Source organism: Myotis daubentonii, chromosome 5 (assembly GCF_963259705.1).
Source record: "Myotis daubentonii chromosome 5, mMyoDau2.1, whole genome shotgun sequence".
NCBI classification, from domain to species: Eukaryota; Metazoa; Chordata; class Mammalia; order Chiroptera; family Vespertilionidae; genus Myotis; species Myotis daubentonii.
The window spans coordinates 26,248,782-26,271,909 of record NC_081844.1 but is presented as its reverse complement, the minus strand read 5'-3'; the positions used below and the strand labels follow the sequence as shown (position 1 = coordinate 26,271,909).

The following is a 23,128-nucleotide window of genomic DNA, read 5'->3' as shown; positions in this document are numbered from 1 at the left end:
AGAGAGTTAGAAACATTGATGAGGGAGAAACATCGATCAGCTGCCACCTGCACACTCCCCACTGGGTATGTGCCCGCAACCAAGGTACATGCCCTTGACCAGAATAGAACCTGGGACCCTTGAGTCTGTAGGCCGATGCTCTATCCACTGAGCCAAACGAGTTAGGGCTGTAGTTCCTTTTTTTAAAAAAATAATTCTTTATTGTCCAAAGTATTATATATGTCGCCTTTTCTCCCCCATTGACCCTCTCTATCCTTTTCCCATCACGGCGACCCCCCTGCCCCTTCCCCCACTCCCCCACTCCAGGTCTTCAGCTTTCTATTGTCTGTGTCCATTGGTTATGCATATATGCATTCAAGGCCTTTGGTTTATTACCATCCTCCCCCGTCCTCCCTCTGAGAATCCACACTCTGTTCCATGTGTCTGGATCTACTCCTTTCATTATTTTTTGTTGTTGTTGTTACTCAGATTCCACATATGAGTGAGATCATTTGATACTTGCCTTTCTCTGACTGACTTATTTCCCTTAGCATGATACTCTCCAGGTCCCTCCATGCTGTCTCAAAGGATAAGAGATTCTTCTTTTTTACTGCTGCAAAGTATTCCAAGGTATAAATGTACCACAGCTTTCTTATCCATTCATCTACTGATGGGCACTTGGGCTGTTTCCAGATCTTAGCTATTGTAAATTGTGCTACTATGAATATAGGGGTGCATACATTGTTTCTGATTGGTGTTTCAGGTTTTCTTAGGATATATCCCTAGAAGTGGGATCACTGGATCAAATGGCATATCTATATTTAATTTTTTGAGGAAACTCCATACTGTTTTCCATAATGGCTGCACCAATCTGCATTCCCACCAGCAGTGTACTAGGGTTCCCTTTTCTCCACATTCTCACCATCACTTGTCATTTGTTGATGGTTGCCATTCTAGCATGTGTCAGATGGTACCTCCTTGCCGTGTTGATTTGCATTTCTCAGATGATTAATGACTTTGAGCATTTTTTCATATGTCTCTTGGTCATCTGTTTGTCCTCTTTGGAGAAGTGTCTATTTAGGTCCTTTGCCCATTTTTAAATTGGATTGTTTGTCTTTCTTCGGTTAAGCTGTATGACTTCCTTATGTATTTTGGATATTAACCCTTTACCAGATGTATAAAGTTGCAAATGATAAAAGTTCCTTCTTTTGCTAAATATGTTTTCCCATACAGTGGGCTCTCTTTTTGTTTTATTGATACTTTCTTTTGCTGTGCAGAAGCTTTTTATTTTAATGTAATACCATTTGTTTATTTTCTCCTTGTTTCCTTTTCCTAGGAGATGATCTAAAAACATTTTGCTAGGAGAGATGTCTGAGATTTTGCTACCTATGGTTTCTTCTAGGATTTTTATGGTTCCATGACTTACATTTAAGTATTTTACCTATTTTGAGTTTATTCTTGTGCACAATGTAGGTTAGTGGTGTAATTTCATTGTCTTGTTTGTGTCTGTTCAATTTTCCCAACACCATTTATTGAAGAGATTCTCTTGATTGTATTGTATGCTCTTGCCTTCTTTGTCAAATATTGAGTGTAATGGCTTGGTTTGATTTCTGGGTTCTCTGTTCTGTTCTATTGATCTATATGCCCATTCTTGTGTCAGTACCAGGCTGTTTTTGTTCTGAGGTGGGACTCTTGTAGACAGCATATAGTTGGATCATGTTTTTGTATCCATTCAGCTGCCCTATGCCTTTTGATTGGAGCATTTAATCCATTTACATTTAGAGTTATTATGGCTAGGTAGTTATTTATTGCCATTTTAATTCTGTATGCCTAGGTTTCTCTATTTCTTTTTCCCATTACAGCATCTCTTTAGCATTTCTTTTTTAAATTAATTTACATTCTTTAGTGTTTAAGTTATTACATATATCTCCTTTTTCCCCCATTGATCTCTCCCCAGGGCTACTATCCCAAGCACGTTCTCTCATCCCCTCCTGTCTGTGTCCATTGGTTATGCTGATATGTATGCATGAAAGTCCTTTGGTTGATGTCTTATCCACCTCCCTCCCCTGCCATCTCTCTGAGGTTTGACAATCTGTTGGCTGCTTATGTTTATAGATCTATTTTTAAAATATTTTATTGCTTTTTATACAGAGGAAGAGAGAGGGATAGAGCTGCTTCGTGCACATCTCCTACTGGGGATGTGCCTGCAGCCAAGGTACATGCCCTTGACTGGAATCGAACCTTGGACTTTTCAGTCCGCAGGCCGACGCTCTATCCACTGAGCCAAACCAGCTATGGCTATAGATCTATTTTTTTTCATCAGTTTATGTTGTTCATTATATTCCACAGATGAGTAAGATCCTGTGATATTTATCTTTCTCTTACTGGCTTATTTCACTTAGCATAATGCTCCCCAGGTTCATCCATGCTGATGCAATTGATAGGAGTTCTTTTTTACAGCAACATAGTATTCTATTGTGTAGATATACGGCAGTTTTTTACTTACTATTTATTATTATTATTTTTTAAATATTATTTTTAATATGTTTTTTCTATTTTTAAAAATAAATCTTTATTCATATTATTACAGATATTCCTCTTTTTGTTTTTTACCCCCATAGCTCCCCTCCACCTGGTTCCCACCCCACCCCATGACCTTACCTCCCGCCACTGTCCTCATCCATAGGTGTAAGATTTTTGTCCAATCTCTTCCCGCACCCCTCATACCCCCTTCCCCCCGAGAACTGTCAGTCCATTCCCTTTCTGTGCCCCTGCTTCTATTATATTCACCAGTTTATTCTGTTCATCAGATTTTTTTTTACTTAATTTTTAGATTCACTTGTTGATAGATATGTATTGGTTGTCACTTTGTTGTTCATAATTTTTATCTTTACACTTTTCTTCTTCTTCCTCTTCTTAAAGAGTACCCTTTAGCATTTCACATAATCCTGGTTTGGTGGTGATGAACTCCTTTAGCTTTTTCTTGCCTGTGAAGCTCTTTATCTGACCATCAATTCTACATGATAGCTTTGCTGGGTAGAATAATCTTGGTTGTAGGTTCTTGGTATTCATCACTTTGAATATGTCTTGCCACTCCCTTCTGGCCTGCATGGTTTCTGTTGAGAAATCAGCTGATAGTCATATGGGTACTCCCTTGTAGGTAACTGACTGTTTTTCTCTTGCTGCCTTTAAGACTCTCTCTTTGTCTTTTGCCCTTGGCATTTTAATTATGATGTGTCTTGGTGTGGTCCTCTTTGGATTCCTCTTATTTGGGGTTCTCTTCACTTCGTGGACTTGTAAGTCTATTTCTTTCATCAGGTTGGGGAAGTTTTCTGTCATTATTTCTTCTAATAGGCTTTCAATATCTTGCTCTCTCTCTTCTTCTGGCACCCTTATAATTCAGATGTTGGTATGCTTGAAGTTGTCCCAGAGGCTCCTTACACTATCTTTATCCTTTTGGATTTTTTTTTTTTGCTCTTTGCTTTTAAGGATGGGTGTTTTTTGCTTCCTCGTATTTCAAATCTTTGAATTGATTCTTGGGATCCTCTAGTCTGCTGTTGGATCTCTGTAAGTTATTCTTTATTTCAGTCAGTGTATGCTTAATTTCTGACTGGTCTTTTTACATTTTTTTGGCATTCTCATTAAGATCCTTGAAGGTCTCACTAAATTCCTTGGAGGTTTGTAGAAGATTCTTTTTATTTTTTTAAATATATTTTATTGATTTTTTTACAGAGAGGAAGGGAGAGGGATAGAGAGTTAGAAACATCAATGAGAGAGAAACATCAATCAGCTGCTTTCTGCACACCCCCAACTGGGGATGTGCCCGCAACCAAGGTCCATGCCCTTGACCGGAATCAAACCTGGGACCTTTCAGATCACAGGCCGACGCTCTATCCACTGAGCGTGTAGAAGATTCTTTTTTTTTTTTTTAATATATTTTATTGATTTTTTACAGAGAGGAAGGGAGAGAGATAGAGAGTTAGAAACATCGATGAGAGAGAAACATCGATCAGCTGCCTCCTGCACATCCCCCACTGGGGAAGTGCTCGCAACCCAGGTACATGCCCTTGACCGGAATCGAACCTGGGACCTTTCAGTCCACAGGCAGACGCTCTATCCACCGAGCCAAACCGGTTTCGGCATGTGTAGAAGATTCTTGAGTAGCCTTATAACTGTGGTTTTGAACTCTATATCCAGTAGTTTGCTTTCCTCCTTTTTTTTCATTTGTGGCCTATTTCTTTGTGTCCGCATTTTGGCTGCTTTCCTGTGTATAGAGTGGCTTTGTGTGGTAGGTGTCCTATTTGGCTCAGTGACTCAGCCTCCCCAATCACCTGAGGTGGACACTCTTGGTGTACCCCTTTGTGGGCTGGGTGCACAGTCTTGTTGTAGTTAAGCCTTGATTGCTATTGGTGTCACTGGGAGGAAATGACCTCCAGGCCAATTGACTGCAAGAACCTGCTGTGTCTATAGTGGAAGAACTTCTGTGCAGGAGACAACCTTATGGGGCAGGACTTGCTTCAGTGGGGCTTTGGTGCTCACTGAGTCTGCCTCTTGAATGTGTCCCTTATGGATGTGAGGAGCTGAAATCTGGTATCTGACCACTGGGTACACTGGCTCCTGGATCTCCAAGGAGGTGCAGATTCAGCTGCTGTGTGAGTCCACCCAGCAGGAGCTACAGCGAGATCTGTTTTCTCCTCTTTGTTTGGGGTTTGGAAGTTTTGGAGCTCTCTGACCCAGCTGCAGTTTGTTAGGTTAGGCTGTGAAAGGACAGGCAATTCATTTCCGCCGCTGTGCACAGCTTGGGTGGGGTTGTAAATTGGGTGGGGCGGGGTCTCAGAGAATCACCAGGGCGGAGCAAACAGCCATGGCTGTCCATCAGCTGTCTCCCCGTCTCTGCGTCCGGGAGTCCTGTGCCCCCTCAGTAACAATGATCCCTGCAAGCATCTCTGTGAGAAAGCCACCCTCGCTTTCCAACCTGATGCCAGATAGCCCAGTTTCTCCCCATAGGAGTCTGGGTCCCCAGATTCTCACTGGAAACGAGTTCAGTGCAGTCGAGAGCTTGTATCTCCCTTTTGATTGAAAAAAAACCGGGCACCCAGGTGTCACCGTTTCAAGCGCTTCCGTACCTCTGGTCTTGGTGACTCCGCGCCTCCTACCCAGTCTCAATGCGCTTTTTTCTTTCCTTCTAGTTGTAGAACTTCCACTCAGTCAGCTTTCCCCTGGTTCTGGATGATGGTGTTTTGTCTTTTTTTTAATATATGTAATAAAGATTAACTTTTATTATTATTATTATTATTATTATTATTATTATTAGTAGTAGTAGTAGTAGTAGTAACAAAAAACAGCAAAGGCCAGTGGTAATGTCTATTAATTTGCTTGGGTTACCATAACAAAATATCAACAGCCTGGGTGTTTTCAACAACAGAAAATGTATTTTCTCACAGTTCTGGAGGCTGAAAGTCCAAGATCAAGGTGTGGCAAGTTTGGTTTTGATGAGGCCTCTCCTTGGCTTGTAGATGGATGCCTTCTCACTGTGCCTTGGCATAGTCTTCCTGCTGTGTGTGCACATCCCTGGTGTTTCTTTGGATGTCCAAATTTCCTCTTCCAAATTCACCGGCAGCCACGCCCTCCCCACACCGGCCCAGTCCAGGTGCTCGGACTCAGACCCCGTTTTGTCTTTTAGTTGTAGTTTTAATGTGGTTGTGGGGGGCAGCATGTACAGGTATATACCTTATGCCGCCATCTTGGTTCTCCTGTTTTTAATATATTTTTTATTAATTTCAGAGAGGAAGGGAGAGAGAGAGATAGAAACATCAATGATGATAGAGAATCACTGATTGGCTGCCTCCTGCATGCCCCCTGCATGTGCCCTTGACTGGAATTGAACCTGGGACCTTTCAGTCCGCAGGCCGATGCTCTATCCACTGAGTCAAACCAGCTAGGGATACCACAGTTTTTTAATCCACTCATCTACTGATGGGCACTTAGGCTGTTTTCAACTCTTAGCGATTGTAAATTATGCTGCTATGAACATAGGCGTGCATATATTCTTTCTGATTGGTGTTTCTGATTCCTTGGGATATATTCCTAGAAGTGGGATTACTAGGTCAAATGGGAGCTCCATTTTTAAATTTTTGAGGAAACTCCATACTGTTTTCCACAGTGGCTTTCCCACCAGCAGTATGCATTCCCACCAACAGGGCACGAGGGTTCCTTTTTCTCCACATCCTTGCCAGCACTTGTCATTTGTTGACTTTTTGATGGTAGCCATTCTTTCAGGTGTGAGATGGTACCTCATTGTCATCTCTCAGATGATCAGTGACTTTGAGCATGTTTCCATATGTCTCTTGTTCTTCTGTATGTCCACTTTTGAAAAATGTCTATTTAGGTCCTTTGCTCCCTTTAGCATTTCTTGTAAGTTGGCTTGGTGGTGATTTACACCTTTAGCCTTCTTTTTTGTCTGGAAAGCTCTTTATTTGACCATCAATTTTGAATGATAGCCTTGCTGGATATAGTAATCTTGGTTTCAGATCCTTGCTTTCCATTATGTTGAGCACTTCATGGCTTTCCTTTCTGGCCTGAAGAGTTTCTGATGAGAAATTTGGTGTCAGCCTTATGGGAACGCCTTTGTAGTTAACAGTTTGCTTTCCTCTTGCTGCCTTTAAGATTCTGTCTTTGTCTTTAATTTTTGGCATTTTGATTATGTGTTTTAGCCTGGGCATGTTTGGGTTCTTCTTGTTTGAGATTCTCTGTGCCTCCTGGACTTATGTGACTTTTTCCTTTACCAGGTGAGGGAAGTTTTCTGCCATTATTTCTTCAAACATGTTCTTTATCCATTTCTCCGACCTTTCCGGGAGATGGGGCCGAGGCTGAGTGGTAGGTGGAAGTTGTGAAGGGCTCGCCCATGGACATGCGTGGGTGTTGGTCATTGGGCTGGACTTCACTGGTGCTCACTCTTGAGATGGGGGCCGGCCCAGGCAGTATGTCCATGAAGCACTTCTGGGATTTTCCTGAGCCCTCATCCATAGACCCAGAGAGCAATAGGTAAGGCATGCAGAGCAGCCACAGGGTCCAAAGGGAGAGTTCCAGGGGCAGGCAGCAGCTAATCCGTGGTCATTCTGGCTGCACCCCCACCACCTGAGCATCAGGACTGCAGTCTGTTCACTGGAGATTGTACCTGCTGGAGGCGGGAGAGGCTCGCACGCCGCACCTGTGTTCCCCAGCAGTGAGCCTGGCTTCTGGCGCACTGACTACCAGGAGGCAGCTCCTGTGTTGAGTGTCTACTCCCTGGTGGTCAGTGTGCATCATATCGACTGGCCGTTCTGGTCATTCCGCCATAATGGTCGCTGGGCTTTTATTATATAGATACTATCTATTGCAGGGGTCCTCAAACTACGGCCTGCGGGCCACATGCAAATACAAATATTGTATTTGTTCCCATTTTGTTTTTTTACTTCAAAATAAGATATGTGCAGTGTGTATAGGAATTTGTTAATAGTTTTTTTTAGACTATAGTCCGGCCCTCCAACGGTCTGAGGGACAGTGAACTGGCCCCCTGTTTAAAAAGTTTGAGGACCCCTGAACTATTGTATGTTCTTGCCTCCTTTGTCTAGTAGTCCTTCATTTTAAAGGCATGGGTTTATTTCTGAGTTCTCTGTTCCGTTTCACTGATTTATACGCTGTTTTTAAGCCAGGACCATGTTGTTTTGATTACTATGGCCTTGTAGTACAGTTGAATATTACATAGTGTGATTCATCCACATTTGTTCTTCTTTCTCAATATTACTGTTGGTATTCAGTAATATTGTTTTGTGGTTCCATATAAAATTTTTGAATATTTGTTCTAGTTATGTGAAATGCACCATTGGTATCTTGATAGGAATTGCAATGAATCTATAGATTGCTTTGGGTAGTAAGAACATTTTAGTGATATTAATTTTTCCCAACCATAAATAACATTAGTGTACATTCCAGTTACAGTTTACATTTAATTTTCTTTTGTATATTTCAGGTGTAGAACATACTGTTTAGGTAAATTTTACAGAGTTTCACACCTGATATTTTCAGTACCCCATGGCCTCTTATGTATCGTGTCATCATGTACTATTTTAACATGAAAATATACTAGTAGCATATTTTAATAAAGGGGCTTATACATGCCAAGTTTTAAATTGTTCCTCAGGTCCAGGCTCTGGTTACAATGTTAAATTCTGTCAAAGACTTTTTTGCATGAGATCTTATGATTTCACTAGAGGCCCAGTGCACATGCACCGGTAGGGTCCCTCAGCCTGGCCTGTGGGGATTGGACCAAAACCGGCTCTACAACATCCCCCAAGGGAACCTGGATTGTGAGAGTGCCGGAAGCCAGTCCATCCTTGATGCTTGACATAGTCGCTGCAGGGAAGAAACATCTGCACAGCATATGTTTCAAGGGACCTGGCGTATATGGCATACTGTTCTTAATATGTTTGCTCCCCCTCTTAGCGCTATGTGTTTTAAACAAGACCACCTCCCCAAGAAAGGTTGTTTCCCCAGGTGAGGATTCTTTCCCTGGAGTTAGGGATTAACAGGACTAAGGAAGAGAATAAATTAGTGAAACCCCCTAGTGTTACAGAAATACCATGTACTACTTATGAAGAACTTGGACTAAGACTGTTGGCAATAAATTTGGGCCCACATCCCCAGGGGTCTGCCCACCAGGGAAAGCACCAAAGCCTATACTCCTGGAGACTCACTGACATAGGACAGTCGCAGGGAAGGCAAGCAGTGAGGCTGGGAGGACATAACCTTTACTGGGTAGGATAATCTCCTTCAGTCACTTCCTTGTAGTTTATCAGTAGAGTAGTGACCTTGGAATAGCCCTTATAATGGAACACAGAGATTAACCTAGACAGGATTAAACTCAACAGAACTAGATTAACAAACACCCTAACCTTTGGAATAGAATGGATAGGATTAAAATCAACTGGTATAAATACAGATGTAACATGAAAAATAAAGACTGAACCTGGCTAGAGAGCCTGGCTAGAACCTGGCTAGACTGCTGATCAACTGAATGCTGTCTCCCTGTCATTCCTTCTTCACCTACTATGTCCACACCTTTGGGAACCCCTGGACCTGCTGGGGTTGGACCCCAACATGAGAGTGCCATTCATAGGCTTTTATATATAGTAGAGGCCCAGTGCACAAATTTGTGCACATTGAAGGGAAATTAATTATAATAAATATTTTAATATTACTGTTTGCCCACTCTCCATAATCGAAGTATCAATCAAATTCACAAACAACAATGACAGATCAAAACATATACGTACGATTGGCACCAGCAAGAGTTTTATATGTATAGATAAACTTGCTTAATTAGACCTGCTTTCTGAGTTAACTAAACTTTTTCCAGCCCAGTAAAGCACCCCAACAACTTCTCTTTCAGGTAATTGTCAGTAACACAGCAGTAAATATCAACATGAAGCACATTATTATTGTAGGTCATGCAGGGAGAAAAAGGGTTAAACATTGAACTATATTCTGCGCAGTGAGAAAACCTGAAGTCATTTCTAGGTCCACCATTTCTTACTTCTTTTCAGTCAGGTTAAGTTTCTAAACGTTATAAATCTCCATTTTCTAGCTAATGAAAAGAAAATAGGATTCTACCAAGTGTCCTATCTACCTAGTCCAGGACTTCTCTGAGGATCAAATGAGATGAGGCACGTGAAAATGCTTCACAGATATTTGGTTAAAGTGTAAAATGTTTGCACCTGGCTATAAACAAGTGTTTCCTCAGCTGAAGAAATTCCAAGGATACTCGTCTCTAGGGAGAAGAAGCTGGGCCTTGCTTCATGACAAAATTACCTGGTGACCACCACCATTTCTGGGCTGGGTTGTGGGCTGCATTTTGCACCATGGGATCTCGGCAGCATTGGCTGTGATTTGGTAGGGTTTCACACTGGAGTGGTGCCAGGGACTGTGTCCCAGTTGGGGAAAGCGAGTGTTGCTTTCTTGGCGCCAGGTCCATATTGCCATTTATCGTTAAATGCCCGGTCATTAGGGAGAGGAAGCTGAGCGTTGTTATGTGAGGTCATTACCCAGCACCACAGCCACTGTTTCCAGGATGGGCTGGACTGTGGGCTGAAATGTGCGCCATAGGGTGTCGGCAGTGTTGGCTATGTTTCAGTGGGCTGTCGCTCCAGCGTGGTGGTGGGCTCTGTGTTTGACTTGGGGTAAGCCGAGTGGTTTTTATTAATTAAATCTTTATTGTTCAGATTATTACAGTTGTTCCTCTTTTTTCCCCCCATAGCTCCCCTCCACCCGGTTCCCACCCCCCCTCCGCCCTCACCCCCCCCCCACTGTCCTCATCCATAGGTGCACGATTTTTGTGCAGTCTCCTCCGCATCCCCCACACCCCTTTTCCCCCCAAGAATAGTCAGTCCATTCCCTTTCTATGCCCCTGATTCTATTATAATCACCAGTTCATTCTGTTCATCAGATTATTTATTCACTTGATTTTTAGATTCACTTGTTGATAGATGTGTATTTGTTGTTCATAATTTGTATCTGTACCTTTTTCATCTTCTTCCTCTTCTTAAAGGATACCTTTCAGCATTTCATATAATACTGGTTTGGTGGTGATGAACTCCTTTAGCTTTTTCTTATCTGTGAAGCTCTTTATCTGACCTTCAATTCTGAATGATAGCTTTGCTGGGTAAAGTAATCTTGGTTGTAGGTTCTTGCTATTCATCTCTTTGAGTATTTCTTGCCACTCCCTTCTGGCCCGCAAAGTTTCTGTTGAGAAATCAGCTGACAGTCATATGGGTACTCTCTTGTAGGTAACTAACTGTTTTTCTCTTGCTGCTTTTAAGATTCTCTCTTTGTCTTTTGCCCTTGGCATTTTAATTATGATGTGTCTTGGTGTGGTCCTCTTTGGATTCCTCTTATTTCGGGTTCTCTTTGCTTCCTGGACCTGTAAGTCTATTTCTTTCATCAGGTAGGGGAAGTTTTCTGTCATTATTTCTTCAAATAGGTTTTCAATATCTTGCTGTCTCTCTTCTTCTGGCACCCCTATAATTTGGATGTTGTTACTTGAAGCTATCCCAGAGGCTCCTTACACTATCTTCATATTTTTGGATTCTTTTTTCATTTTGCTTTTCCGGTGGGTGTTTTTTGCTTCTTCGTATTTCAAATCTCTGACTTGATTCTGTTGGAACTCTGCATAATATAATTATTTCAGTCAGTGTATGCTTACTTTCTAGTTGGTCCTTTTTCATAAACTCGAGGGTCTCACTACATTTATTGGCGGTCTCACCAGACTTTTTGAGGGTCTTACTAAATTTATCGGCGGTTTCTAGAAAGTTCTTGAAAAACTTTAAAAGTGTGGTTTTGAACTCTATATCCAGTCATTTGCTTTCCTCCATTTCTGTCATTTGTGACCTGTTTCTTTGTCTCCGCATTTTTTATGCTTCCCTGTGTTGGTAGAGTGGCTTTGTGTGCTAGGTGTTCTGTAGGGCCCAGTGGCTCAGCCTCCCCAATTACCTGAGGTGGACACTCTTGGTGCACCCCTTTGTGGGCTTTGTGTACAGTCTTGTTGTAGTTAAGCCTTGATTGTTGTAGGTATCACTGGGAGGAATTGACCTCTAGGTCAATTGGCTGTGAGAGTCAGCTGTGTCTACAGTGGGAGAACTTCTGTGCTGAAGACACCCTTCTGGGGCAAGACTTGCTTCAGTGGGGCTTTGGTGCTCACTGAGTCTGCCCCTGAGTGTGTCCCTTATGGATCTGAGGAGTTGTAATTGGATGGTCCCACTCTGACCACTAGGTACACTGGCTCTTGGATCTAAGGAGGTGCTAATTTAGCCTCTGCCTGAGGCTACCCAGCAGGAGCTACGAAAAGATCTGCAGATTCCCCTTCCTTGTTTGGGGTTTGGAGGTGCCCAAATGAGGCCCAGGTGTGAAGCAATGCAAGCTGCTGTGGGGCCTTGGGCCTTCTCTTGGAACTTCTGGGTCTGTCTGGCCCAGCTGCAATTTGTTAGGTAATTTTCAGATTGAAAAGGGCCAGGGCATTCATATGCAAAAGCCTCTGCTGCAACTTGGGTGGGGTGGGGTCTCAGGGAATCAACAGAGTGAAGCAAGCAGCTATGGCTGATCCTCAGCCCTGCCCTAAGGGGCCCTGCATCTCAGTGTCCCGTGGTAATCACTGCAAGCACCTTTGAGAGAAAGCTGCCTTTGAGTCCGAGTTCTGCCCGCTGCCAGACACTCCAGTTTCTCCCTGTATGAGCCTGGGTCCCCAGAGACTCACCCGGAACTGGAGTTCAGAGCAGTCGGGGGCTTGTGACTCCCTCCCGATTCAAAAAGACAGCCGCGTGCTCAGTTTCCTGCTCTTGCTGCATGCACCTCTGTACCTCTGCACTTCAGCAGCTCCTCTGAGTCAGGGGCACACTCAGGGGCAGACTCAGTGAGCACCAAAGCCCCACTGAAGCAAGTCTTGCCCCAGAAGGGTGTCTTCAGCACAGAAGTTCTCCCACTGTAGACACAGCTGACTCAGTGTGCTTCTCTCTTTCCTTCTAGTTGTAGAGTTTCCACTCAGCCAGCCTTCCTGTGGTTCTGGATGATGACCGTTTTGTATTTTAGTTGTATTTTTGAATTTGTTGTGGGAGGCAGCAATTTCTGGTGTTTACCTATGCCACCATCTTGGTTTCTCTCCCAAGTGTTTCTTTGTCAGCGCCAAGTCCATGGTGCCATTCTTTGTATATAGCCAGTGCCCGTCACAGCACCACCTGCATCAAGCGTCTGCCCCCAGATGGTCAGTGTGTGTCATAGCAAGGATTTGAGGTACACTTAGCATATTACCTTTCTAGACTAATAAAAGAAAAACATGCAAATTGGTGTCACTCGCTACACCCACCAGCCAGTCAGAGAGACTATGCAAATTAACCCAACAAAAATGGTGGTTAATTTGCATACCCAGGCACAGAGCGAAGACTGAAGGCTCCAGCCGAAGCGAAGACTGAAGAGGCTTGGCCTCAGCGGAGAAGCCAAGCCTTGCTGCGGCTGGACTAAAGGCCTGGGTCCCGGGTGCCAGAGAAAAACCGGTGCCAGCAGCCAGGGGAAGAAAGGCCCATTGTGCAAATCTTCGTACAACGGGCTTCTAGTTTATATATATAGAAAGATTTTATTTGTCTATATGTCCTAAAAATCATGAGTTGAGGACTTTTGTAGAGGGCTAAGTTGTTGTGTCTTGCTCAAGCCTGAACTCTAACTCTAACATCCTATTCCCATGAAATGAGAGAGGCAAAAGAAGGTCAAACTAACAAATATTACTACAACAAATGATCATTCAAAATCCTCAAGAATATTTTCACTCATTTAGGTGTATCTGACTACTTCTACTACAGGCAGTGTTAGGGTTACTTCGGACTTGAAGTATGTAGTTTCGTGGTTACATGGCCATCTCCCATTGATTTATAAAAAAGAAGTCCCGTCATTTCGATGTATGTACATGTGCTTTCTGTTTGTATTATTTACTGTATTTACCTGAAGTAAAGGTCAGGAATTGTTATCTTTCTTTTAAATTTTTTTACTGTTTCACTTCCTGACTGCTGTGTATGTGCTCTATGTGAGTGATGTAGGTTCTTATGCAGTTGGGTTCCAACTTACGGTGAAAATTGCATTACGTCATGCCATAGGAACGGATCTCCGATGTAACTGAGGACCTACTGTCACTCTGAAGTACTTCAGGACAATATGGCCAAGTACATTTTGTTCCAAGTTGAATTTCCCCACACACCTCCTGGCCTCTCCTGATTGGTGATAAGAATAGAAGAGAAAGCTACCAGGTCTTTATTGTATTCACAGTCATTAAAACTTTATGCAAATATGACAGTATGTTTCATGGTCTGCTGCATCAAATGGTGGTTATAATGGAGATGAGTTTTCTAACAAAGAATCCATGGGCTTAATAGAAGTATTTTATTAATATAGAAGTTGTTCAAGGTGCTCTTTACCCTGACATTAGAGAGCAATGAAGACTTGAAGTGACCACAGTAAAATCATATCAGTAAAATCCATGTGTTCATGAGGAACTGAATGTGGCAAATAAAGTCTTTTTAAAAAATATATATTTCATTGATTTTTTTTTACAGAGAGGAAGGGAGAGGGATAGAGAGTTAGAAACATCAATGAGAGAGAAATATTGATCAGCTGCCTCCTGGACACCCCCCACTAGGGATGTACCTGCAACCAAAGGTCATACCCTTGACTAGAATCAAACCAGGGACCCTTCAGTCAGCAGGCCAATGCTCTATCCACTGAGCCAAACCAGTTAGGGCCAAGTAAATAGTCTTGATAGTCTTACAATCTAGTCTTAGACTGAATGTTGAGGACCATGTGTCCTCTGCAAACTTCTTATGAAGTATGTATGGCTCCGCAGTGCTGTCTCACCCATACATATGTGGGATGTTTTAGGACTCAGTGACCTTTGAGGATGTTAATGTGAAGTTCACCAAGGAGGAGTGGGCTTTCCTGGATCCGACCCAGAAGAAACTCTACACAGATGTGTTGCTAGAAACCTTCTGGAACCTGGCATCAGTAGGTAGTTATCACAAATTTTTTATTTTCTTGTAATATATTTTTGTTGATTTCAGAGAGGAAGGGAGAGGGAGAGAGAGAGAAAAAATCAGTAATGAGAGAGAATCACTGATTTTCTACCTATTGCATGCCTCACATTGGGGATATAGCCTGCAAACCGGGCTTACTGGGAATATGATCCTTGACCTCCTGGTTCATAGGTTGACTACATAGCGACTCTGGCCACAACAATTTGTTACTTATTTAGTCACTTGGAAAACTAGTGTTGCTTGCTCATCAATGCTATTTCAGGAACTGAAATGTGGAAAGGGGAATACATTGGTAATTAAACTAGGAATGATCATAGCTCATTGTGTACCTAAAATCTAATGATTTTAATGTCCTTTAATAGTTTATAATACTTTTTCTAGTGTGTATTTTAGAAGAAAAATGTGAAGACCATGATGGTGAAGATCAGTATGAAAATCATGGGATGAATCTTAGGTGAGATGCATTGACATGAGAAAGCATTATCCTGCAAGAGCATCTTTTTTGTTGTTGTTGTTAATATGTTTTTATATATATTTATTTCATTTACTTATTTAATTATTTAATAGTTATTTATTTATTTCAGATATTTAGGGAGAAAGAGAAAGAGAGACAAACATCAATGATGAGAGAGAGTTATTGATCGGCTGCCTCCTGCACACCACACACTCAGAATCAAGCCCACAACCCGGGCATGTGCCCAGACCGGGAATTGAGCTGTGACCTCCTAGTTCAGAGCCTGTCACTGAACCATGAGCCATGCTGGTGGTGCGAAAGTATGTTTTTATTGATTTTGGATTGTGAAGGGGAGAGGAAGACATAGAAACATTGATTGGCTGCCTCCTTTATTCCCTGTACAGGGGTTAATAAGTCTGCAACCTGGCCATATTCCCTTTCAGAGAGTTTAACTGACAACCCCCTGGTTAGTGGGTCCATGCTGAGTCACTGAGCCACATGGGCCCGGTCCATAAAACAATCTGAAAAAAAAGGTAATCCAATTATATCAGCCCAGTTTTAAATTTTTTGGTTATTAGAATAATCTCATCAAAAACAATATACAGAAATACCATTAATGAATACAGGCAGTCTTTGTGTTAAGTCAGACTCGAAGTATGCCGTTTCATGGATATGTCGCCATCTCCCATTTATTTATAAAAAATTTCTGTCATTTCGATGTATGTACATATGTGCTTTGTGTTTTTTATTATTTACTAGAGGCCCGGTGCACAACATTTGTGCATGGAAGTGGGCGGGTACCCTCAGCCCAGCCTGCACCCTTTCCAATCCATGACTCCTCGGGGGATATCAGACTGCTGGTTTAGGCCCGATCCCAGAGATTGGGTCTAAACCAGCAGTCGGACATCCCTCTCACAATCCTGGACCACTGGCTCCTAATAGCTCACCTGCCTGCCTGGTTGCCCCTAACTACCAACCCCCCCACCCCCAGCCTGATCACCCCTCACTGCCTCTGCATGCCAGCCTGATCACTGCTAACTGCCCCCCCGCCAGCCTGGTAACCCCCAATTGCCCCCCCACACCTGCCTCAGTCACCCCTAACTGCCCCTCTCTCCCCACTGGCCTGGTCACCTATTACTGCCCCCCTGCCAGCCTGGTCGTCCCTAACAGCCTCCCCCAGATGGCCTGGTCACCCTTAACTGCCCCCCCTTGCTGGCATGGTGGCCCCCAAATGCCCCCAGATCTCCGATGTAACCTGAGGATCTACTGTATAAGTTTTTTCATAATATTTATGATCCAGCCTATTTCAGAGGTTTTAGGATAACCACGTTCAAAAATCAGAATGTACAGAAACACTCCACTTTCCTTGAAAATGGTAAAAATGTCATTATCATACTATTAATAAATATTAAATTGTTAACAGAGTATTAATAATATGCTTCTGATTTTTACAGCAGTCATGTGGTAGAGAGACTCTGTACAAGGAAGGATGGTGGTCAATGCAGAGAAAACTTCAGCCACACTCCAAATGAAAAGAAGGAAACTCCTACTGAAATAAAACAACCTAAAGCCACATTGTGTAGGCAAATCTTCATGGATTATTTATCCTTGAATAACTACCTGAGCTCTCACATTGGACCCAAACTATACCTGTGTCAGGAATATGAAAAAAAACCTTATAAATGTATGGAACCTGAGAAAGCTTTCAGGCATCACCAACATATTCAAAGACATGAAGGCAGTCCCAGTGGGAAAGCTTTTCACTATTCAACTTCCCTTAGAAATCATGAAGGAACGGATATCGCTGGGAAACCATATGAGTGTAAGCAATGTGGGAAAGGCTTTAGTAGTCTTATTTACTTTAAACTTCACAAAAACACTCATAGTGGAGAGAAACCACATCAAAGTAAGCAATGTGGCAAAGCTTTCAGTTCTCCCAAGTACTCTGGAGAAAATGAAAGAACACACACTGCAGAAAAACCCTATCAATGTAAGAAATCTGGCAAAGCTTTCCGTTCCAATTCTCTTAGAAATCCTGAAAGAACTCATACTGGTGAGAAATCTTGTGAATGTAAGCAATGTGGGAAAGCTTTCCGTTCTCTCAGCTTTCTTGTAAGTCATAAAAGAAGTCATGCCGCAAAGAAGCCTCATGAATGTAAGGCATGTGGTAAAACATTTCCTTATCCTTCTTTACTTAGAAGTCATGAAATAATTCATACGCAGGAAAAGCCCTATGAATGTAAGCTTTGTAGTAAAGTTTTCTCTCTTTCAAGTTCCCTTCGAAAAGAATTCATACTGGTGAAAAACCTTACGAATGTCAGCAATGTGGTAAGCATTTTAGTTTTTACACATCTCTTAGAAATCATAAAATAATGCATGCTGGGGAGAAACCATATGACTGTAAGGACTGTGGGAAAGCTTTCAGGTATTCCAGTTCCCTTCGATATCATGAAAGAATGCATACTGGGGAGAAGCCCTAGGAATCTAAGCAATGTGGGAAAACCTTCCGTTGTCTCAAACATCTTCGAACACATACAAGAAGTCATGATGGAAAAAAGCCTCATGAATGCAAGCAATGTGGTAAAACTTTCTGTGATGCATATTCCCTCCGACGTCATGAGAGTATTCATACTGGGGAAAAACCTTATGAATGTAATCATTGTGGTAAAGCTTTCTCTGATCTAACTTACCTCCGATGTCATGAAAGAACTCATGAGGAAAAACTCCATGAATGTAAGCAATGTGGGAAAACCTTCAGTTATCAATGCTATCTTGCAAGACATAAAATAACTCATATTGCAAAGAAGCCTCATGAGTGTAAGGAATGTGGTAAAACTTTCTGTGATCCATATTCCCTCCGACGTCATGAGAGTAGGCATACTGGGAAAAAACCTTATGAATGTAACCATTGTGGTAAAGATTTCTCTGATCCAACTTACCTCCGACGTCATGAAAGAACTCATGAGGAAAAACTCCATGAATGTAAGCAATGTGGGAAAACCTTCAGTTCTCGAGGCTCTCTTGCAAAACATAAAAGAAGTCATGATGGAAAGGAGCCTCATGAATGTAAGGAATGTGGTAAAACATTCCTTTTTCAATATTATCTCTGACGTCATGAAGTAACTCATACTGGAGAAAAACCCTATGAATGTAAGCAATGTGGGAAAGCCTTCAGTTGTCTGAGCTCTGTTGCAAAGCATAAAAGAAGTCATCACGGAAAAAAGCCTCATGAATGTAAAGAATGTGGTAAAACTTTCCGTGATCGATCATACCTCCAACTTCATGAAAGTATTCATACTGGGGGAAAACCTTATGAATGTAACCATTGTGGTAAAGCTTTTGTTCAGCCAGCTTCCCTCCGATGTCATGAAAGAACTCATACTAAGGAAAAACCCTATGAATGTAAGCTATGTGGCAAAGCCTTCAGTTATTGCACCTCCTTTCGAAGACATAAAAGAAGTCATGATGGAAAGAAGCCTCATGAATGTAAAGAATGTGGTAAAGCATTCCGTGATCCATGTGCCCTCCGTGTTCATGAAAGTATTCATACGGGGGGAAAACCTTACGAATGTAACCATTGTGGTAAAGTTTTCTCTCATCCAACTCTCCTGCGAAATCATGAAAGAACTCATAGTAAGGAAAAACCCTATGAATGATAGCAATGTGGGAAAGCGTTTATTCATCCCAGTTCTCTTCTAATTCACCTAAATACTCATAGTGGAGAGAAAGCATAATGAATGAAAGAACGCAAATGAAAAATAAGTTCTATCTTGTAAAGATTTTAGAAAAGCCTTTGACCATCCTCATCCTTTTTTTTAATCTTGTGGATATTTTTCCATTAAGAGTGGAAATCAGAGAACGACAGAGAGTGATATTGATGTGAGGGAAACATATCAATTGGTTGCCTCCTGCATGCGCCCAGACATGAAAACACACACAGTGGAGAAAAGCTCTATGAATGTAAGGAATTTGGTCAAACTTGTAGTTTCTCCAAGTCTCTTAGTAAGCATGGATGAACACACTATGGGAAAACCTATAAATGTAAGCAATGTGGGAAAACCTTCAGTGGCATCACACATCTTTTTGGAAGACAAAAGAAGTCATGAGAGAAAGAGTCCTCATGGATAAGGAATGAAGTAAACCTCTTTGCCATGCCTTTTCTTTTATATCAGTGGTTCTCAACCTGTGGGTCATGACTCCTTTGGTGGTTGAACGACCCTTTCATAGGGGTCAACTAAGACCATCGGAAAACACATATATAATTACATACTGTTTACAGTAGCAAAATTACAGTTAAGAAGTAGCTACAAAAATAATTTTATGGTTGGGGGTCACCACAACATGAGGAACTGTATTAAAGGGTCGCAGCATTAGGAAGGTTGAGAACCACTGTCTTAGATACATGAAATGTATACTGGGAAGCAACCCTATGATTGCAAGCAATGTGGGATAACCTATAGTCATCCCAGATCCTTTCAAATTCACAGAAATTCTCATAGTGGAGAGAAGCCATGTCAATGTAAGGAATATGGTAAAGCCTTCTGGTTCCCTACTAGTTTTTACAGACATGTGAAAAAAAAGTATTGATAAACACTGTTAATGTAAGGAATAGCAAAGAGCCTTCATTTATCTCTCAGCTCTGCCATCATGTATGATTATCCATATTGGGGATGGACTCTAGAAATGTTAGAGGGTTAGAAAGCATTCATTTCTTCCAGTTTATTGTAAAGGATGAAAGAACCCACTGAAGAGAAGGCTGTCATGTAAAGATTGTAGAAGAGCCTTTGGCCATCCTAGTTCTTTACAAAATCATGAAGGGACTCACACCCAAGATTAAGTGTATGAACATAAGGAATGTGGGAGAGCCTTTCTTGGACATGTGAGAATGCACCTGGAAAAATAGTGTATACATATAGAGAAGGTGGGAAAGCCTTCAGCTGTCCCTTTTCCTCAGAAAGGTAATATAAAAACTTGAAGTGAAGAATTCTATTGAATGTAAAAATGTAGGAAAACCTTCATGTTGCCTCATATCCCTACAATACCATTTGAGAATGTATACTGTATAATTGACAACTAAAAAAAACTTAAAAATTTTAACAAATACTTTTAGAGTAGCTTGAAAACTGCACTGGAAGGAAATCCTATTAGTGTAACTAGCTGGTACATGTAAGCCTGTTGCAAATTAAGTCATATATACCCCCCAAAACACGCAGCATTAAAGAAGTCCTATAGCCCTAGCCCGTTTTGCATAGTGGATAGAGCATTAGCCTGTGGACTGAAGGGTCCCAGGTTCGATTCCGGTCAAGGGCACATGCCCGAGTTGTGGGCTTGATCCTTGGTTGGGGGCGTGCAGGAGGTAGCCAATCAATGAATGATTCTCTCTCATCATTGATGTTTCTATCACTCTCTCCATCTCCTTTCTTCTCTGAAATAAATAAAAATATATTAAAAAAAAAAAGAAGTCCTATAAACTTTTGACCTATTTGGTCATTCTCAGTATTGATTCTTTTTTTTCTTTAAATTTATGCTTTAGAGTGAGGAAGACAGAGAAGTAGAGGGAAACATCAATGTGAGAGAGAAACATTGATGGGTTGTCTTCCCTGTGCCCTGACAGGTATTGAATGAATGGGCCCTACACAACTGTATATTCTTTTTTAATTATTTTTTTGTAAAAATATATTTTATTGATTTTTTTACAGAGAGAAAGGGAGAGGGATAGAGAGTTAGAAATATCGATGAGAGAGAAGCATCTATCAGCTGCCTCCTGCACACTCCCCACTGGGTATGTGCCTGCAACCAAGGTACATGCCCTTGACTGGAATCGAACCTGGGACCTTTGAGTCCACAGGCCAACGCTCTATCCACTGAGCCAAACCGGTTAGGGCTCTTTTTAAATTTTTAATTGCACTTGATATTCACTATTATTTTAGTCAATAAGTATTTACCATATTTTTGTACATATTTACTGTTCATTATAGAGTCTGCATGTGTATTATTTTCATTTGTGTGTGTTGCTTTTGGCTGGGAATTGTATATGGAATTCACATTAAGAGGAGAATAGCCGTAACTGGTTTGGCTCAGTGGATAGTGCTTCGGCCTGCGGACTGAAGGGTCCCAGGTTCTATTCCGGTCAAGGGCTTGTACTTTGGTTGCAGGCATATCCACAGTGGCGGGTGTGCAGGAGGCAGCTGATCGATGTTTCTCATTGATGTTTCTAACTCTCTATCCTTCTCCCTTCCTCTCTGTATAAAAATGAATAAAATATATATTTTTTAAAAAGAGAGGATATTTTTTAGTTTGTTTTTCTCAATCCTTGCTCTGCCAGCCAATAATATCCTCAAAACTGCCAGCCACTGCTTTACTTCCATTGATGTCGGGTGGAAGCTTTACAGATGTTCACAATTCAACATTAAAGATCCACATCAGCCGAAACCGGTTTGGCTCAGTGGATAGAGCGTCGGCCTGCGGACTGAGGGGTCCCAGGTTCGATTCCGGTCAAGGGCATGTACCTGGGTTGCGGGCACATCCCCAGTGGGAGATGTGCAGGAAACGGCTGATCGATGTTTCTCTCCCATCGATGTTTCTGACTCTCTATCTCTCTCCCTTCCTCTCTGTAAAAAATCAATAAAATATATATTTAAAAAAAATCCACATCAGTTGGCTTTTCCTGCAAGCCCTTAAGTGTCCACCAGGCAATAAACATAGACTGTCATGGTTGGGGCTGTTTTCTGAAGGGTACGCACTGTTCTCTAGATTGCATTTGCATGAGGTCTAATTTGACGAGTAATCATCTTGTCCTGTTGTTTCTACTACTGACTGTGATTCAGATCCCACTGTGACAGCTGCAGTGGTGCAGTGCCACGGAGCCCCGTGACAGATTGTTCTTGTACCACCCTCTGCAGTGAGGGCTCTGAGCCAGTCCTTCCATGTGAGGATCAGCCCTTTCCTCATTGCAGGCGGACTCTGATGTGTGCTCTCACTCAGAGATGAGCCTAATCTCTCAGTGTTTTCATTTATCTTTGGTGTTTGTGATTAAAATTATGTCCATGTTTTTTTCTAATAAATGCGTCTGTAATTTTAAATTTTTTTTATTGATTTCAGGGAGCAAGGGAGGGAGAGAGAAAGAGAGAGAGAGAGAAACATCAATGATGAGAATCATTCATGAGATGCCTCCTGAACGCCCCTTGCTGGGGATCGAGCCTGGAACCTGGGCATGTGCCCTTGACAGGAATCAACCCAGGATCCTTCAGTTCACGGCTTACACTCTATCCACTGAGCCAAACCATCTAGGGCCGTGCCTCTGTAATTTTTAATGAAATATTAACTGTTTCCCAACCACTCTTATGCTAAGACATGTTATGGTGTTTTGTTACTTCCTGAGGATATAACAATAACAACAGCCTTAAAAGGATTTCTTGTTATATTTGGCCTTGTAATAGACAATATGATTTCTATTCAAGGTATAAGGTTATATTTTTAAACTGAGATTTACTTGTTTATTAGCTTTGCCTATAATGCTGTAAATTTTTCTATTAGAACTGTTATGGCTGTGTCCCCTAGATATGGGGTCATAGTCTTCTCATTTTCATTTGCCTTAAAGTACCTTTTGATTTTTTCCTTGATACCTTTGTTAACCCTTCATTGTTTAGCCTTCATGTGTTTGTGGTTTTCGGGGTTTTTTTCTTGTAATTGATTTCTACTTTTATCCCATTGTCATTTTGAACATTCTTGATATGATTTCAAATTTTGTAAATTTATGGAGACTTATTTTGTGGCCCGAGAGGTGGTGTGTCCTGGAATATGTTCCATATGCACGTGAAAAGAATGTATATTCTGTAGTTTGGGGTGAAATGTTCTATGTAAATCAGTTAAAACTATCGGATCTAATGTGTCATTAGAGACCTCTGTTTCCCTGTTGATTTTCTGTCTGGGTGATTTATCCATTGATTTAAATGGAATGTTAAAGTACCTTACTAATACTGTCTTACTGTCAGTATCTCAAATTATGCCCTTCCCCCCGCCAATACTCCTTTTCTATAGTTTTTAGGTGCTTCTATGTTAAATGCAATAAAGTTTCCAAGGGTTATATTGT

The 23,128-nt window shown here is 41.7% G+C and overlaps 1 long non-coding RNA gene and 1 pseudogene across 1 annotated transcript; both read left to right on the top strand.

Annotated features, from left to right (window-relative positions):
* The first annotated feature begins 14,435 nt into the window (after positions 1–14,435).
* LOC132235013 (uncharacterized) lies at positions 14,436–16,565 on the top strand. Its single transcript, XR_009452966.1, has 3 exons — positions 14,436–14,557; positions 14,964–15,036; positions 16,491–16,565. It is a non-coding gene; the product is annotated as an uncharacterized LOC132235013 (long non-coding RNA).
* A 64-nt stretch (positions 16,566–16,629) lies between these two features.
* Positions 16,630–18,822, top strand: LOC132234527 (zinc finger protein 14-like; annotated as a pseudogene).
* Positions 18,823–23,128: the final 4,306 nt, after the last annotated feature.